The 19,330-nt window shown below is 39.8% G+C and overlaps 1 protein-coding gene across 8 annotated transcripts in view; it reads right to left on the minus strand.

Annotated features, from left to right (window-relative positions):
- Nucleotides 1-19,330, minus strand: part of AUTS2 (activator of transcription and developmental regulator AUTS2) — a 1,755,315-nt gene that overhangs the window by 1,364,871 nt on the left and 371,114 nt on the right. The window lies entirely within an intron of this gene.

A 19,330-nucleotide genomic window follows, 5' to 3' on the forward strand; every position in this document is an offset into this window, starting at 1 on the left:
AGGGAAGGAGCGCCATTTGACTTTTTGAATGTAAAATTTGCTTGAATAATTAGCGGATGCCATGTTGCATTAGGAGATCCCCTGATAAGCCTAAACAGTGTAAACCCCCCACAAGTGACACCATTTTGGAAACTAGACCCCTCAGGGAACTTATCTAGATGTGTGGTAAGCACCTGAACCCCCAGGTGCTTCACAGAATTTTAGAACATTGAACCGTAAAAATAAAATTTTCACATTTTTGCAACAAAAATGTTTTCAGCCTCCCATTTTTCATTTTCATGAGGGTAACAGGAGAAATTGCACCGTGCTATTTGTTGTGCAATTCCTCCTGAGCACGCCGATACCCCATATGTGGGGGAAAACCCCTGTTTGCGCGCACGGTAAGGCTCGGAAAGGAAGACACGCCATTTGACTTTTTGTATGTAAAATTTGCTTGAATAATTAGCGGACGCCATGTTGCGTTTGGAGAGCCCCTTATGTGCCTAAACAATGGAAACCCCCCACAAGTGACACCATTTTGGAAACTAGACCCCTCAGGGAACTTATCTAGATGTGTCGTGAGCACCTTGAACCCCCAGGTGCTTCACAGATGTGTATAGCATGGAGCCGTGAAAATAACATTTTCACATTTTTCCCACAAAAATGTTTTTCAGCCCCCAGTTTTGCATTTTTATAAGGGTAACAGGAGAAATTGCACCATGCAATTTGTTGTGCAATCTCTCCTAAGTAAGCCGATACCCCATATGTTGGGGAAAACCACTGCTTGGGCATACGGCAGGGTTCGGAAGGAAAGGAGCACCATTTGACTTTTTGAATGTAAAATTTGCTTGAATAATTAGCGGATGTGCCCCCGATGTGCCTAAACAGTGGAAAACCCCCACAAGTGACACTATTTTGGAAACTAGACCCCTCAGGAAACTTATCTAGATGTGTGGTGAGCACCTGGAAGCCCCAAGTGCTTTACAGAAGTTTATAACATGGAGCCGTGAAAATAAAAAAATCGTACTTTTTCCACAAAAATGATGTTTTAGCCCCAATTTTTTTATTTTCACAAGGGTAAGAGGAGAAAATGGACCGCAAAAAACTTTTGGGCAATTTCTCCTGAGCACGCCAATACCCCATATATGGGGAAAATACAGTGTTTGGATGCATGGCAGAATTCAGAAGGGAAGGAGCACTGTTCGACTTTTTGAACGCAAAATTGACTGGAATTGAGAGCGGACACCATGTCACGTTTGGAGAGCCCCTGATGTGCCTAAATAGTGGAAACCCCCCCACAAGTGACCACATTTTGGAAACTACACCCATCAAGGATTTTATCAAGGGGTATAATGAACATTTTGAACCCAGAGGTACGACAGAATTTGATAACATTAGGTCATCATATTGAATAAGTTGTCATTAGTCTTGAGAGCAAGTGCTCGCTACTTCAGTTTGCATCGGGTACTCAGGTATGCACCATGTATCACGCGTGCTCGAGTGACATGCTCGAGCCCGCTCCCGCATGTTTCACGGTTATTAGACACCCAAAAAAAAATATGCGGGGATCGCTCGTGTATGGCAGGCAATCCCCGCGAGGTTTTTTTGGCCGCGAAGCATATGGCAGGGAGACTCGAGCATGTCACTCGAGCACCCGCGATACTCAGTGCATACCCGAGCACCCGATGCAAACTCAAGTAGCGAGCACTTGCGCTTAACACTAGTCGCCATATCGTCTTTTTTTTTCTTACTTTTGAAAAAAATCCCAACCCTAACCCTAGCCCAACCCCAACTCCAACCCTAGAGTATATTTTTTACGCCGTTCCTCGTGCGATATAAGTTATTAGACGACTTTATTCTTCGGGTCGGTGCGATTACAGAGACACCAGAATCATATTGTGTTTTTATGATTGACAGCTGTCACACACTAAAAGAGGCATTTTTTGTAAAATCTAGTTTTTGCGTCGCCATATTTTGAGAGCTATAATTTTTCCATGTTTTGGCCGACAGAGTCGTGTGATGGCTTGTTTATTTGCGGGATGAGTTGACGGTTTTGTTGGTACCATTTTCAGGCACGTGACTTTTTTGATTGCTTTCTATTCCGATTTTCGGGAGGCAGGAAAAACAAAAACTAACAATTAAGGAATTGTTGTTTTTTTTATGCTGTTCCACGTGTGGTAAAATTGATAAGGCAGCTTTATTTTTCGGGTCAGTACATTTACAGCGGTACCACATTTATATCGTTTTTCTACGTTTTGGCACTTTTACACAATAAAAGCATATTTTATAGAAAAAATTATTTTTTTGCATCGCTTCATTCTGAGAGCTATAACTTTTTTATTTTTCAGCAGATGGAGCTGTATGGCGGCTAGTTTTTTTGTGGGACAAGATGACGTTTTCAGCGGTACCATTTTTATTTATATTCGTCTTTTTGATCACGTGTTATTCCATTTTTTGTTTGGCAGTATGATGATAAAGCATTTGTTTTTTACTGTGTTCACTAAAGGGGTTAACTAGTGGGACAGTTCAGTTTTATAGGTCAGGTTGTTCCGGACGTGGCGATACCAAATATGTGTACTTTTATTGTTTGTTTGTTTTTTTCATAATAATATTTATTGATGGATACATTATATTTTTATTTTTGGTGGATTCTTTTTTTTTCATTTTATAACACTTTTTTTTACTTTTATACTTTGTCCCACTATGGGACTTTCAATTTTTTTACTCTAATCGCCTGTATAGCATAGGGATAGCGCACCATCCCTGAGCTATACAGGCTGTCAGCACTGTAGATGCAGAAGATACTTTGGTCATGCATTGCGCATGAACAAAGTATTTTCCTGTTATCTGGTGACCCGGATGTTGTCATGATGACATCGGGTCATCATGGCAACATCCAGGAAGCTACGGCAGACAGCGTTGGACGCCGGCAGGAGAGGTGAGTATCGGCGATCACCTCCCCTTGCCTCCCGCAATGTTGCGATCAACTTCGATCAGTATTCTCCATAGACTGGAATGGGCATTTATGTGACCACAAGTATGTGATATGTATACTCCCGGACACATTCCAACTAGACGTTTATGGTCTTGCAGTGAATTGAGCGAGGTCGCACACGTCTGGTTGGAATGTGGCCGGAAGTATTCAAATCGTAAACTTATGGTCACATGACTGCCTGGTCTTACCACTGGCACTACGCAATCTTGACAGTGCACTATGTGTGTGCTGTGAGCATGCACACATAGAGTGATTGCAGACTTTTGTGCCAAACCTGGACAACCCCTTTATAATACTAAAGTATACTCTATAATCATTCCATAATTATGTTTACATCATTAGATCCCTCAGGAGCAGTTTGATATAGATATAACGAAAATTATAGTTTTCACATTTTAGAATTATGTAGTCCATTTAAAACAAAGATGGAGCTTCAATGCTTAGTGAAGCAACGTGATGCTTTTAATAGCCATTTTTTAAAATGAGTCATCATTTGACTCTTTAGTGCTAAACAACATCCACAGCATGTCTGGCCAATCTAAATGTGCTGGAGAAACAATAATCAATTAGACCAGTGATTACTATAGCAGAGAGTCACGGGAGAAAAATGCTTTTCGCACAGCAATACATGAAATAGTAACACTGCCAGATGGTTTAGCACTGAGTAGAATTAATTTCACAGGAGAAATGTTTTTAAGGCATTAAAATTTCACACCGTTTAGCTAAAAGTATTTGTTTCTCTGTCGAAGCCTGGAAAATCCTTGCTCTTGACCCTCTTTCATCACATATACTTCAGATCTGATAAGGCCGCTGGTTATTTGGAAATTTAATTACAGCTGAACAAAAGTCCATAAGCAATCTTTGGTAATTATAACCTGGCCACAGTTACTCCACATTACATCAAGCTGTATAATACCAGGGTTTCTAATTCAATATTTTGAAATGTTGTTAAGCCTGGTCATTAAAATGACAGGCAATTATATTACAAGATGATATGCATAATTTTACAGTTTCTATAGGAACCATGTTTTATAAAAGCAGGTGTTTGTATAGAATATCAGCACTGTGAACTGTGTGATTTATTCTGCACTTTTTCCAGAATTGTCAGTAATAAAATACAGTAATAGCATTATATAATATAATTATATAAATTAATGAGTTATCAAAAATTTCAAATTTTGAAAACAAAGGTCCATCATTAAATTAAATTTTCTACCATTTCAGCCCTACTGATCCAGTGCTCCCTGCTAGTCTGCTAGTGTATTTTGCTGCAGTGATCACATGTCGTATGCTACGTGTGACTGCTTGCCTGAGCGATAAATGACATGAGGTCACAGAAGTCAGTGATTGGCTGCAGATGTAATGAGTAGTAGGCGCGATATTATCACTTTATCATAATTCGACAGAAAGTACCATAATGGTGGCACTGAGACCTTAGTTCTTTTATTATTTTGTCACATTCTTCACTACTCCTTGACCTCCTTTTTAAAACTTTGAAAAGACTTACAAATAACATTTTGCTTTTAATCAAAAGGATCAAGATGTTGCGCTAATTAATTTCTTAAAGGAAATCTATTAGCGGGTTTTTGCTATGCAATCTAAGGACAGCATGAGTTTGGGTTAAAACACAGAATTCAACAATGTGTCACTTGTCAGGCTGTGTGCTGTTGTTTACTTACAGTGAAGGTATTATCACCAGGACATTATCAATGCTGGTATTAGCTGGCCTTGTGAGCACTGGTCTGATTCCACCCCCTCTGTTATAAGCAGCTCACTGTCAATAGACAATGTACATAGAGTGTCTGGTGTGGGCAGGGTTAGCTTTCTCAGCTCTGCTTCATGTTACATCTAAGAACTCTGATTGTGTCAGAACAGCTGCACCCAGTAAACTAAGTGACACATTGCTGGAATTAGGCTCTATTTTTCTACATCATGCTGCTCTCAGATGAGGTAGTGAAAACCTGGTGACAGATTCCCTTTAAAAACATTTTTATACTTTTGAATTGTTCAGAGTTTGTTCTTTAAATTTAGAAAATAGATTGAAATCATACTATTACTATTTTACATGGCAGGCCAAAGAGCGCAATGCATACTCCTATATTAAACTTAATAAGTAGTAAGCTCCATGTAGTGGGTTCTGCATGTGACAAAACTGTCATGTTGCATATTGATCTTTAAATATCCGAGATTTACACACAACATGCTAATCAAACATGAAAAAGTATATGTGTAATGGATGCCTCGAATAATGCTATATGTTGTCGATAGATCTAATGTTCGCTATCCATGGTTTGTATGGATGCGTCTTCCATAATTGACTACAAGGATTAACTCACATCCTAGTTCGTAGTTTAAATGGATAGTTAATCACAAATTATCTTTACTGTTTCAGATGTTTTAAACAAAATATATACCTTCACTCAAATTAAAACGTTAAAGCTTCCATCACACACAGTTTTCTTTACAGGGACTTTAGCCTGGTAAAAAATTGCCAAAGATTGCAAGCATTTTTCACAATCATATTTTGGTCAACATTTTTTTAGTCACACATCTTTTTTTTTTCTACACATTTCTTAATTGTTATAAGGAAAATTATGTGAAAAAAAGCCTAAAAATGTTTTGTAGTAAAAATCATGGAGCAATAAAACAAACCAAAAGAGAGAAAAAAACACTATAAAAGCTGTGCTGCTTGTAATGTGTATAAAAACTCCTTATTGACTTACAGCAAACATTTGTCTGGATAATTTTGACATGGAAAAAACTCAGGAAAAATTGCTAGGAAATATAATGTAAAAATGGTGCATTTCTTAAAAACCGCTCTACAGTATGTGCATCCACCTTAAGACCCTTTTAATCTGTGTCAAAGTGCTTGCAAAATTGCTACATTTATTTTGATTGATTACATCTACTATATATATAAAACTACAACATGTTTCATATGTAAAAATGTATAGTATCTCAAGGGATCCATTAGAAATATCTCTTGGGATATGTCCCCCAGCGTGTAATTCAAGTTATCACAAGTATGTTTTGATTAGTTTCAGCAACTTGTTAGCTTCATTCATTTCTAAATGGGACAGAGGAGACTTACATTACAGTAAACCTTTACTTTCTCCTTGCTCAGTGGAAGAGATAAATAATGATAGCCTAATAGTGCATTTTAATGATATACAAACTTGTCCATCTAGTTTAAGGTACTATATGACAAAAGGAAAACACTAACGTTATTAGACAGAGGACAATTTTCTGCATCTTTTTGGCTCCTTTCACATAGCGTTCATCTCCACGCTCAGTGATCCTGTCGGGGATTACGTCCGAAACCCTGCAAAATGAAATTTGAGCATATGTGCCGACAGGACCATAACCTATAATGGTGTCTTTAAAGTCAACGTGTCCTCTGACGTGCATCGTTTTCAGGAGTATACGCCTATTGGAGGCAAACACTCAGACATAGTAGACTGTATCTTAGAGCCCGCTCCTGTAGGCATATACGCCTGAAAATGATGCACGTCAGAGCACACATTAACTCTATAGGCACCATTATAGCCTATGGCCCCATCAACGAATACGCCCGAAACCCGTTTTGCAGGAGGTTTGGACAAAAGCCCCGATGGGACAACTGAATGTGGGACAAAGCGCAGTATGAAAGCACCCTTAGGAAAATTTCTTACAACCAGGCTCCTCTTACACTCTTTCATGGTTCCAATGACAAGGAGTTATGCAGTCTCAATGCTTTTACTGTAAAGAACACACCTTGTATATACATCTGGAAATTTTGATATACAGTAGTTACAGTATCTTACCCAAAACAGGGAATTATCTGGTTGTTTTTATAGGAATATTTCTATTTAGTAAAGTCTTGTGATCAACAAAGCATGAACATTGACTCAAGCAGTCTCTATATGCAGTATGGAAGGAGAAGGACGGAAGAGAGGATAGTGTAATGTATATCATGCAGAATTTTATAAAAGGACCATGACTGGGCTAATAGCTTCACAGGTCTATACTTGCCAAAAGTCATGATTTTACTGGCAAAATCTTTCAAAAGTAGCTTAGGGATGAGTCTTCTAGGAAGATGAGGTCTACAACATAAATGTCTTTGAAGAGTAAGGATCCACAAAGGTGATACACTTGAAGATTTAGGAATACTATGAATTGAACGCTTTAATAAATGCTAGAGAAACCCCTGTAACTGTAGATGATATTTATTACTTTAATGATTTCTTAATTGCAAGCTGTTCTGTAATTTAGATAAAATGCAAGACAGGCTGAATAAAGCATTGTGCAGCGATTACAATCTTTAATTGCAAAAGCCGGCTTAATATAAGGTAATTTCATACAGTTTACATTTTACTGGAAAACACACATATTAGTAACTATGGTAATTTCCAAGACTTAATCACTTCTTTTATTTGCTCTATTGGAAATAAGAAAACTAGAAATACTTTGTCTTACATGTGAGATCATTTGCTGTGAAATGTAAAGCTCTTTTCTGTTCTTTTGACCACAGTTATTAATTCAAAAGAAAACACAGCATTTTCCATCTGGTAAATTAATTTTCCAGGTGACAGAAATGTTACTATATTTTTTTAATTTTTACAATGAAGTTGAACAATATTTACTAAATCACAACCTCAGATTTTCACTACCTTTATTCCTGATGATATTACCTATCATAAATTATAGGCATGGCTTAGACTTTTAAAAATAACCTTTTTATTGTTCAAATTCATTTAAAATAAAAATGGATACATATTTGAAAAGCCTAGCCTTCTTGTTTAGATTTCATTAAATATCTCTTTCCATTTTGTGCTAATAGCTGCTATTTAGGTCTATTCATCTCCATAGTAACAGAATACTAAGAAATCCCATGTGGTTTGATCCCACAGTGATACTCCTTTTTATTGGTCTTATGCCTCTTTGAAATATACATTTGGTAAATTAGCAAGAAGTAGGAGGCAGATGAATGAGATTATACTTACAGTAACAGACTACACAAGCTTTGATTGTAGTCTGTTACCAAGGAGACACATAGATCTGCAAAGTATCTATAGACTAGATATACATAAAGTACATGGATACTTCTTTTTTTGGGTGAGATGGGAATAATCCATACAGACTACAACCACTACCCGTGACTCATTTGGTTACCGATTCCTTTACCACAATTCTTCAAGGCAAGAATGGTATTAGGATTGTAAATATTTCAGGGGTTCCTCTGAAATTAAAAAGGACCTTTCACTGGTTTTATTTTTAAATTTAAATTGAGTACTTCCTCCAATTTCTGCTTCTCCACTGATAAAGTTGTTATTTTTCTTTTGTCCCACTTAATTCCAAAGTTATGCCTCCTGCTAATACAGGTGCAAATGTTCTCTTTAACCCTTGGTTGTACACCGGAGGCCTTGACTGTCCGTTTTCCAAAAACACCGACCTTTTACCTTTTACCCAAGATTCATAAGGACCCTGTCGACCCGCCGGGACGTCCGATCGTGTCAGGTCTGGGTGGCCTATGTGAACCCATATGCAGATTTATCGACTTTTATTTGAAGCCAATTGTTGAGACCCTGCCCTCATATATCAGGGACACGGCGGACGTCCTCACGCGGGTCGATGGCGTCCTTTTGGATAGTGGGATATTGCTTGTTACAGCAGATGTGGAAAGTCTGTACACCAGCATTGAGCATACCACTGGTCTGGAGTCGGTCCGCCTTTTCCTCGGGGCGTCCGACCTGGGCGGCCCTTTGTGTGGGTTTATCATCGAGCTCTTGCAATTTGTCCTGACCCATAATTATTTTTTGTTTAAAGATACAGTATATCTGCAAAGGCGGGGCACAGCGATGGGGGCGGCCTGCGCGCCCTCGTACGCTAACCTTTTCCTAGGAGCATGGGAGAGATACATTTTCAGCGATGAGGGCGCGGGGGCCACGGACCAAATTTTATGCTGGCTCCGCTATATTGATGATATTTTGTTTTTCTGGCGAGGGACGGTGCAACAGCTCGATGAATTTATGGCTCAATTGAACCAGAATACATGGGGCATTAAACTGACATACAGATATCACACCACTAAAATTGACTTCCTGGATGTCGAGCTGGAGGTTGATGGTGGGAGGTGCCTCCAGACCGACATTTTTAGGAAGTCTACGTCAGTTAATGCCCTAATACACGCCGACACAGCACACCATCCTACCACTATAAGGGCCGTCCCCGTCGGGCAGTTCCTGAGGGCGAGGCGGATCTGCTCCTCTGACCTTAGATTTGAGCGTCAGGCCGTTGACCTGAGGCTCAGATTTAAACAACGAGGGTACAGTAACAGATGTATCAAGCATGGATATGATAGGGCCAGACGGACCCCACGTAACAACTTATTATATTCAAACGTTATTAAAGGATCGGAGACCGGACAAGTAAAAATTCGGTATATTTCTAATTACAACCATGAGTGGGAAAATATGAGGAGGATTATGACCAAGCATTGGGGCATTTTGGCAACCGACCCCTCCCTGGGACCAATTCTTGGGGATCGTCCCCTCATGACACCGAGACGGGCCAAAAATCTTAAAGACCTTTTAGTGTCGAGCCACTACGTTCCGACACAACCAAATCTTTTGGCTCTCGTGGACCGACCCTTGGAACTTTTCCCTGCGGTCGTTGTCTTGCCTGCACCAATGTCGCGCGCTGCAACACGTTCACGTCCTCAGATGGCAACAGACTCTTTAAAATAAGACACTACATTTCATGTGGCACTAGCAATGTCATCTATTATGCCATGTGCGATTGCCCTCTAATCTATATTGGACTTACATCTAGGGAACTGAGAATACGTGTGCGTGAGCATGTGCGCGACATTGGTGCGGCCAGGACGGCGACCAATGTTAATGAACTTAAAAGTATTCCTAGGCACTTTAGGACTGTCCACAATTGCGACCCCCGCTGTTTCAAAGTGCGGGGGATAGACGTGATACGGTTGGGTGCACGGGGCGGCAATGTCAAAAAGGTTTTGGCGCAGGTGGAAGCTAAGTGGATAGTGACACTTGGGACATTGTCGCCCCGTGGACTAAACGAGTCCCTCTCTTTTTCCTCCTTTTTGTGATGTTGGGTTATTTTTGGTTAACTTTAATTCATACAATGACCCTCTCCTTGTCACCCTCACTGTGTTTGAGGGACATATATGCTTAGTCTGGGGTTATTTTTGTGTTGTTTCTTTGTTTTGGTTTTAATTTAATTCTTGCTTTTAACTGTATATATTTTTCAGCTTTTTTTCAGACAATAACATAACTCCTTTCTTTGCACCTTATTGGATCAATCTTTATTTACTCAAAATGATTGTGCGATGCAGATGTTCCATAGTAATTAAGGATGGGAAGACAGAAATATGGAAAAAGACAAAGAAAAGGGCCTGATGGACAAATTGTCATGGATATGCCGTCATAATATGATATTCCCTGTTTAATTCCTGCTCTGTCCTCCTCAGCCTCTGTGTATATGTACCTTTTATGCGTGCACTGCTGCCCTGGGACGTGGTGCGCATGCGCCGGCCTCTCTCCTGTCTGTGTGGCGTGGTGTCCTGACGGCTTGGGGGCGTGGTCTGGCGCGGGTTGTGGCGGGCGCATGCGCCAGCTTCGCGTCGCTAGGGCACCAGTGCACGCCTCCATCACACATGAGACCGGTCACGTGATTGGCCACGTGACCGGCGCTAATGATTCAAAAAGGGTGTTTGCTTCCCATTACTGTTACCGCCCCTTGAGAAAGCGGCCTCAGCTGCCGCGAAACGCGCGTCGGGGACGCATGTGGTTTGTCCTTTAAGCCCACTGACTGCCCACCACCACCCCTGGTAAGAACGATATCCCCCCCACTGCCATCTTGAGTGACATGCCCCTTCTGGCACTTTATCTCAATATGCTTGAGAGGTTACTCTCCTCTCCTTTCATTCTGTAGGAGTGGGGGATCGGGGGAAAGGAGGGAATGTATGGAGATGCTCGTCCATTTGTCCAAATCTATATTTTATATTAATATGCACGCTGCACTTTAATTGATGGGCTTGTCTTTGATGCTTGTGCTCTGTTCTCAATATACCACAGTGTGCCACTAGGTGCTCTACTTAATGACAGCTCACCAATTTTGATATTTCATTGAGATAAATTATAAGCTCATTATTCATACAATTTTCACTGTATTGGTTGAGAATTTTAGGTGCAGCGGTTTTTCTACTTTGATGGAAAAACCCTTTTTTTCAGTCATAAGAGTTGTGTCTATTCTCTGAGCATCTAATATTGAGGCAGGTCTGTTTTGGGCTTATTTGGATATCTCATTGTTCACCTTGCTTTCTACTTGCTCTTTACTAATTTCTCTCTTTTGATTACGACACTTGTCTTAACTAATTGTTAATAAAATATGTGTTCTTTTTTAAACCATGATGACTCTGTTTTTCTCTTAGTAAAAAAAAGAATGGTATTAGGATTGTAAATATTTCAGGGGTTCCTCTGAAATTAAAAAGGACCTTTCACTGGTTTTATTTTTAAATTTAAATTGAGTACTTCCTCCAATTTCTGCTTCTCCACTGATAAAGTTGTTATTTTTCTTTTGTCCCACTTAATTCCAAAGTTATGCCTCCTGCTAATACAGGTGCAAATGTTCTCTTTAACCCTTGGTTGTACACCGGAGAACTTCTCTGACAGCATTTCTTATTCCTCCTATGATGCAATCACATACGATTTCAATTAAATACACCCATTTGATTGAGGGAAACCTTTTTATTATCGAAGACCATAACTTTGGAACTGAGAAACACAGAAGAAAACGCAAAACTTTTTCAGAATCAGTGGAGCAGCAACAATTGATGGAGGTACTCCTTTTAAATTAAAAATAAATCTAGTGGCAGGTCCTCCTTAATGAGCTTGAGAAGTTCTGGTGTAGACACACCAACTTTCCTGACTGTTAATTTTACCATTACATCCCTCAATACAATTCTATATTCATTGAAACCCTGTGACCTATGGGCCAATAATCCTGTTTTGCTATCATTAAAGGGAACGTGACAGGTGCACCATGCCCTAAAAACCACCAGCATGTGTACATTCATGTATAAATACTCTGCCAAACAAGCCCTTTCTACTGTATATTTCATTATCACGTGTGTAAAAAAATTATTTTTCAATTCAATTTTCATTATGCAAATAAGTTTCAGACTAGTCGATGGGGTGTTGGTTTCTCCAGACTAGTTGTCCCACTCAACATGTCTCTGTGGGGGCATGAGAACATGATTTGCAAGTGTTGGAGTCATTGCCATCTCTCTGCAAATCTTGCACATGCATGCGACTCTCTTTCTTACAAGTCAATGCGCTTCTCAAGCCGGGTGTATGCCCCTCGGTTTCGAGGCGCACTGTGCATATCCAGAAACAAGGAAGAAGCCTGATGTCCGTGGATGACCCGAAGATCAGTCACTGACTTGCTGAAAGACAATTCTATAAGCTCTGTTCCTCTGACGTCAGGCTTCTTCTTTGCTTCCGAACATGCACAGCTCGCCTCTAATAATGGGAAGCGTACACGATGTGTGGACAACTAGTCTAAAGCCAACTTATTTCCATACTGAAAACGGGATTTAAAAATCGGCTTGTTAGGTAGAGTATTTATATATCAATGTAACATGCTGGTGGCTTGGAGGGCATGAGGGACTTGACAGGTTCTCTTCAAAGTTTACTAGCCCTACACATAAATAATTGACATGGCGCCCTGACACGGGATCTGCCTTTTGTAATATCGTCCATATAAATTTGCTTCTCCTCAAGTTGTAAAAGTAATATTAAAGTAAAATATCCTGACATATTTCTCAAAAAGAAACAAAATGATTATTATTTTGTGATATATATTGTAATATTGGTAATCTTGGGGATACCAAATACTGATGAAATGATGCGTGAACAGAATATACAGTAGTCCTAGTAAGGGAGAATTATTTTCTGAATGTAGTGAGCTGTGAATTCTCTTTCATAGACTCGAGCAGATGTTTTCCTGTTAGCTGGAATATTATACAGGGTTTAAACAGATTTATTTTCCTCAGAGAAGATCTATGAAAGATTAAAACATTATGCCACTTGTAGAAAATAAACAGACTTTTTTTTTTTGTCCCTAACAGGATAAGCACTGCATTATTCAATGGGAAATTAACTTTCAATTACCTGAACCTTTCAGAATACTGTCCTTAACATAATCAGCCGTGCATTATTCCTAATACGCGGGATGTGAGTCTGCAGTGTCGTGCCCAATTATATATTTTACAATACCCATGGTTGTCTATTCTAGAAGAAAACAATATGTACAGCTTAGCAATCAATTAGCAATTCATTCTTTTTATGCTACGCCACCGAATGACAGTAACACGGTTACAGTAACTCATTTGATGCTGGCGCGGACTGCTGAGTGCGTACAGCTGTCAGGCGGCTTCACATGTATCTATCTATAGCTATTCTTTTGAACAGAGCCCACCCACAACTTCTATTTCAATTAGCAGCTCCTGAAAAAGCGAAATGAAAGCAGCTGTTAAAAAGCACTCCAGCTCCCATGAAATACTGCAAATCCAAAGTGTAAATAGCACATTGTAAATCCCTTGTCACCAGGGCTGTCAGCTCCTCCTGGGATCACACAGCTAGAGACAATCAGCCCCATCTGTCAACATGCCTCTAGAGGTTGACCTCAGCTCGGCCCATGGTCAATGTTACATTACATCATTCATTACAGCCCACACCTCGGCATTAATAGACAGACTAGCCAACATCTCAACCACATTATTTACCGCATTGACTAGACTTGTCCCGCTTCATAGTTTTATCCAGGAAATATTCACAAATATTGACCCATAGAAAAGGACTTATTGATATTTCTATAAAGATTTACTGATGGCTATCATTGTAAGTACGGTATGTTATGCAAACTTTACACTTCTAAAAATAACTGGAAAGAATCAAATCTGCGGCAAAGTGGGATATTTAACCTTTAAAGCACTGTTTTTTTCATTTCAGCTCTGGAGTGATGCCACTAATGTAAGTTACCTGCCCCTAGTAATATATTTACCAGCCACTGTCTGGATCTTCCCGGTGCCGCACTGACATCTCGTGACCACAACTTCTGACTGATCGGGAGTCACAGGTAATGGTCACAAGCTCTCGAAGTAAGTCTATGAGAACTTTATTCTGGCTCTCATAGACTTCCATTGAGAAGTGACCTACAGCTCGCCCAGTAAACACTAGAGCGATCCGGCAAGTCACAATCTACAGAAGACGACCAAATAACAGACAAATACAGCGGCTGGTAAGTATAATAGTAGGAGCAGAGAATGTACATTAGTGGCACCACTCCAGCGGTAAAATAAACTGGATTATTGCTTTAAAGCCCTAGCGTGGAGTAACTGTAAAGGGAACTTCTACCTTAAAGAAGAAGAGCCAAATGAATGTAATAAAATGTCGAGTTAAGCTAAGAAGTTCTATTCCAGCTCCAGACAGTTAAATTCCCTGCAAGTGATTATTTCTATAAACAAGAACTGGGAATAGGTTTCCTATAAGAACAGCTCCCTCTCTGGAATACACTGGAGCTATCCAATCTAGTGTCAACAACGCCATAATACATGTTCCTGCAGCAGCCTAAGCTTCCAGCTGTGTTCCATCGTGGTCAGAAGTGGCTACTCCCATCAACTGTTATTTTTAGTCAAAGGGGTTCAGAAGCTGCACCCATACTTGTGTTCTGCTAGTAGCTCTATTAGTTTCAGGGTATGTCTTTATTGTTTGTTACTGCCTTTATTCTTTCAATGCAGTACCAACAATGTTCACATGTTTTGATGGGTTAATTGGTGTAAAATCATCACTATTGCATTGAGGGACTATAGTTTGCACTTCCAAACTCTCTGCTGGTCCTGATTATTACCAGCTGAATACAAGTACCCCGGTTCAACAAATTGTTTTCACCAGAAAATTTATGTAAAACACTTTAAAAAGTACCCCATTAGTTTGTGCAAAGCGAAGTTGCTTAAGAAGGTTGCAACTTTTGACATTTTCACATACGTTTGAACCATCTCCGCTATCTACGGGGCAGGATGGGGCATGTCTCCAGTCACCTGTCAAATTCAGCAAAAATGTCAGTGTGCTGTATGCCAGGAATGTTACTCCAGTCCCAGCTACAAATTATTAAAATAATATATACTTACTAGAAATGAGCGGATCGATCCAGAGAGGATCGAGTTCAAGTTCAGTTTCCTGAAAGTTGCGTTTTTACGAAAATTCAAACTTTTTTGTAATTTGATTTGCAGTTCATAAAAATAACTTGCCTGGAACCATTTTCCACATTGCTGAATCATCAGAGAGTGGTCCAACATAATTTTGTGTTGCTATGCAGGCCTCCCCCATAATGCCCTGCAGCTATGATATCTTAAGGATTATTATAGTTTGTACAGAGGCGTGCAGTACCTGGGCAATCAGAGGTCAGAGGTTTCCAATAGAGCAAAGTTTGTAAGGCAGAACCAGTTTCAATCTCCTGTGTCACTGGATAAAGCTCTTTCTTCTGTAGAGTGAAAGCTCTTATGATCAGCAGGGTCCCCTCTCTCTCCTCTAGAGTCTATGCTCTTATGATCAGCAAGGTCCTCTCTCTCTCTTCTGTAGAGTGTAAGCTCTTATGGCCAGCAGGATTCTCTCTCCTGTAGAGGCTGTGCTCTTATTATAGGCAAGGTCCTCTCTCTCCTGTAGAGTGTAAGCTCTTATGGTCAGCAGGACCTTCTCTCACTCTTTCTCTCTTCTGTAGAGTATAAGCTCTTATGGTCAGTGGAGCCTATCTCTGTTCTCTCTTTCCTGTAATGTGTAAGCTCTTATGGTCAACAGGGCCTCTCTCTGTTTCTCTATCTCCTGTATTGTGTTAGGTCTTATGATCAACAGGATCCTCTCTAGCTTTCCTATAGAGTGTAAGCTCTTATGCTCACCGGGGTCCTTTCTCCTGTAGAGTATAAGCTCTTATGCTCACTGGGGTCCTCTCTCCTGTAGAGTGTAGGCTCTCATGCTCACCGGGGTCCTCTCTCCTGTAGAGTGTAAGCTCTTATGCTCAGCAGTGTCCTCTCTCTCTCATCTTTAAAGTATAAGCTCATATTGTCAGGTGGTTCTCTCCCTTACATATATTTTCAGAGCAATTACAAACTTTCTAGCAATGAAATTTGCACAAATTTCTTCGCCACAAATCACATTTTTGGGAAAAATTTGCTTGTTTTGGCAAAATCAGTTTTCAAAAGACCCGCTTATCTCTAATACTCACTGGTGCTCTGGTGGGCTCCAGCTGTATAGTTAGCTTTATTGTTCCGCTTTTTGTTCACCTGATTGCTGAGGAACATGGTTGACTGCAGTTGTCAGGGGATTGAATACATCAGAGGTTGACATGTTGTTCCATTCATCTTTTAGCACTGTGGCCAGTCATGAGCCTCAGGTTACCAAAGAGTGGGAGATCATCGATTTCTGTCACACTGGAGACCACTTGAGCTGCCTGCATTGGACCCACAGGGACTAGAGCAGATGTATATATATAATTTTATAATTTATTTTCACCCATCCCTCTCTTCTGTTAATGTTATTTTTAACTTTGACAACCCCTTTAACTTTGAGAGAAATGTACAGAATCAGATGCAATAAATATTTACACATGTCTATATTCATATAGGCCAAGAAAATACTAAATATTTTAATTTTCTGATTGATAAACTAAAGTTTATGAAAAGAAGTTCTTCCAAGTCTAGGCAATTTAAGATCAAATCCTTTGAATGCAGAATGTCTTTCCTTCTCCTATTACTTCCCTGGGAAAGTTAATTTCACTAATTGCCTTTAACAGTGAATTAGGACGTATAGCTCATTTACTTTCAAGCATTTCTTTTAATAACTGCGGGTGTACAATGTAGTGCTTAATTATTGGCTGTTCTGCAATTTCCAGACATTTAATAAATATATTTGTTAACAGCTGAAATGAAAATGAAGGGTTGGAAAATGTTCATACTGCTACTAAAGTATAAGCTTTAATTAGCGTACTGATGAGAACTCGCAGATCTAAGAGGTGTCAGAGCTCTGGGTTAAGCTGATGAATACATTATACTACCTGTTCAAATGCCAGAAAGATTTGCATAAAACGACTAAGGAGCATGTTTTATCTAAATAGTATATAATTTAGTTTTATATATTGAGTTATGCAATTAAAGCACTGCCGTAGGAAATGACTTTTCAGATTCTGGCTCGATCTTAGAACAAACTTGACTGGCTCACAAAACAGTTCTTGCATTACCGGCAGGAGACATAAAATCAGAAGCTTCAAACCGTAATCTCTAAAGTCTAATAATAAAGCAGATTTTCAAAGGTCTTAAACAACCAAAAAAAACACTTTGATATTAATGTCTTAAAAGGTTTTCCTAGAGACTGTTGATAAGAGAGTTAGATCCTGTTCTGCTGAACTAACTATTGTTATACAATAAATACACAGTGTGCACATACAGTACAGCTTCTATCTACCTATCTATTTAGGGAAGCAAAAAAATGCAGGCAGCACTCAAGGTAATTCAGATGCCAAAAACCAATGGTCTATTAGTAGTGATGCGCGAGCATGCTCGGATAAGGTGTCATCCGAGCATGCTCGGGTGCAAACCGAGTAGCTTTGGCGTGTTCGAATACTATGTTCGAGTCACCGCGGCTGCATGTCTCGCTGCTGTTAGACAGCAGCAACACATGCGGGGATGGCCTAACAAACAAGCAATCCCTACATGTGTTGCAACAGCTGCATGACATGAAGCCGTGGCGACTCGAACATAGTATTCGAGCACGCCAATGCAACTCGGTTAGCAATTTATCTGAGCACGTTCGCGCATCACTTTTTATTAGCCCATGTGCATAGTGGCAACATTAATAAATACACCACCATTTTTGCCTCTGAATTACCTTGAATGCTGCCTGCATTTTTTTTGCTTCCCTAGATAGGTAGTTAGAAGCTGCACTGTATGTGCACACCGTGTATATATTGTATAACAAGAGTTGGTTCAGTAGAACAGGATTTAAAGGGGTATTCCCATCTCCAATACCTTATCCCAATATATAGTAGGTGTAATAATAGTAATATTAGCAAGTACCTCCAATTAGAAATGTAGTATAGTTCTTCTGATTCGCTATGTTTCTTTCCTCATGTGCAGGCAATACAGGACCTTAGGTATCCATGGTCACGTCCACTGATAAAGTCACAGTTAGTTAGCTAGTTGCTAGTGGTCGTAACCATGGATACCTAAGGTCCTGTATTGCCTGCACATGAGGAAAGAAACATAGCGAATCAGAAGAACTATACTACATTTCTAATTGGAGGTACTTCCTAATATTACTATTATTACACCTACTACATATTGGGATAGGATCTTGGAGATGAGAATGCCCCTTTAACTCTCTTATCAGTTATAAGTCTCTAGGAAAACCTCTTAAGACATCTGAATAATCTATCAAAATCTATATTTTCTCATTGTTAAAGTTACTTGACAGGATCAGAATTTACAGAATATTTTAATTACCACATTTTCTGGACTATGAGAAGCACTTTTTAGCTGGTAACAATGTAGCTAAAACGTGTGTGCATCTTATAGTGCAGAAAGCGCTTCCTCTGATGAGGGTGATCACTGATGCAGCATACTTCCAGATTACTGAGAGAACTATTCAGCGGCATAGTTCTCTCTCCATCCAGACACTGGTCAGTTTGCTCAGAGAAGGGCAGGAGTGAAAACTCCCAGAACCTGCTCATAACTAAAGCTACACATCCTGAGTCGCTGAATGGCGTTTAAAGTCATGTGTCTGGAATGAACTTCATACCATGTATACTAAAATCAGTGTCTAGGCTGCAGTACAGGTGCGTGTAGCAGATTTGTGTGTGTTTATGTAGCAGAGCTGTATGTGTTTATGTAGCAGAGCTGTATGTGTTTATGTAGCAGAGCTATGTATGTGTGTGGCAGAGCTGTGTGTGCATATACAGCATAAATTAGTGTGCATAAACTGTGTTTGCAGCAATGTTGTGCAAATGTATGCACTGCAGAGATTGTACATAATGTTTGTGTAGAAAGTCACATGCCTTCAAACCATGGTAATGTATACACTTTACTAATATCAGTGTCTAGGCAGCAATAAAGGTGTGTGTGTGTGTGTGTGTGTGTAGCAGAACTGTGTGTATTTGTGTTTAATTAGCAGAACAGTGTGTGCTTATGTTGTAGAACTGTGTGTGTAGTAGAGCTGTGCATTTATGTCACAAAGCTTTGTGTATGAGACCTGAATGTAGAAGAGCTCTTTATATATGTATGTGTAGCAAAGCTGTGTGTGT

This window comes from Phyllobates terribilis, unplaced genomic scaffold (assembly GCF_046119375.1).
Source record: "Phyllobates terribilis strain yellow unplaced genomic scaffold, ASM4611937v1 Scaffold_2__4_contigs__length_985480577, whole genome shotgun sequence".
In the NCBI taxonomy this organism is placed as follows: Eukaryota; Metazoa; Chordata; class Amphibia; order Anura; family Dendrobatidae; genus Phyllobates; species Phyllobates terribilis.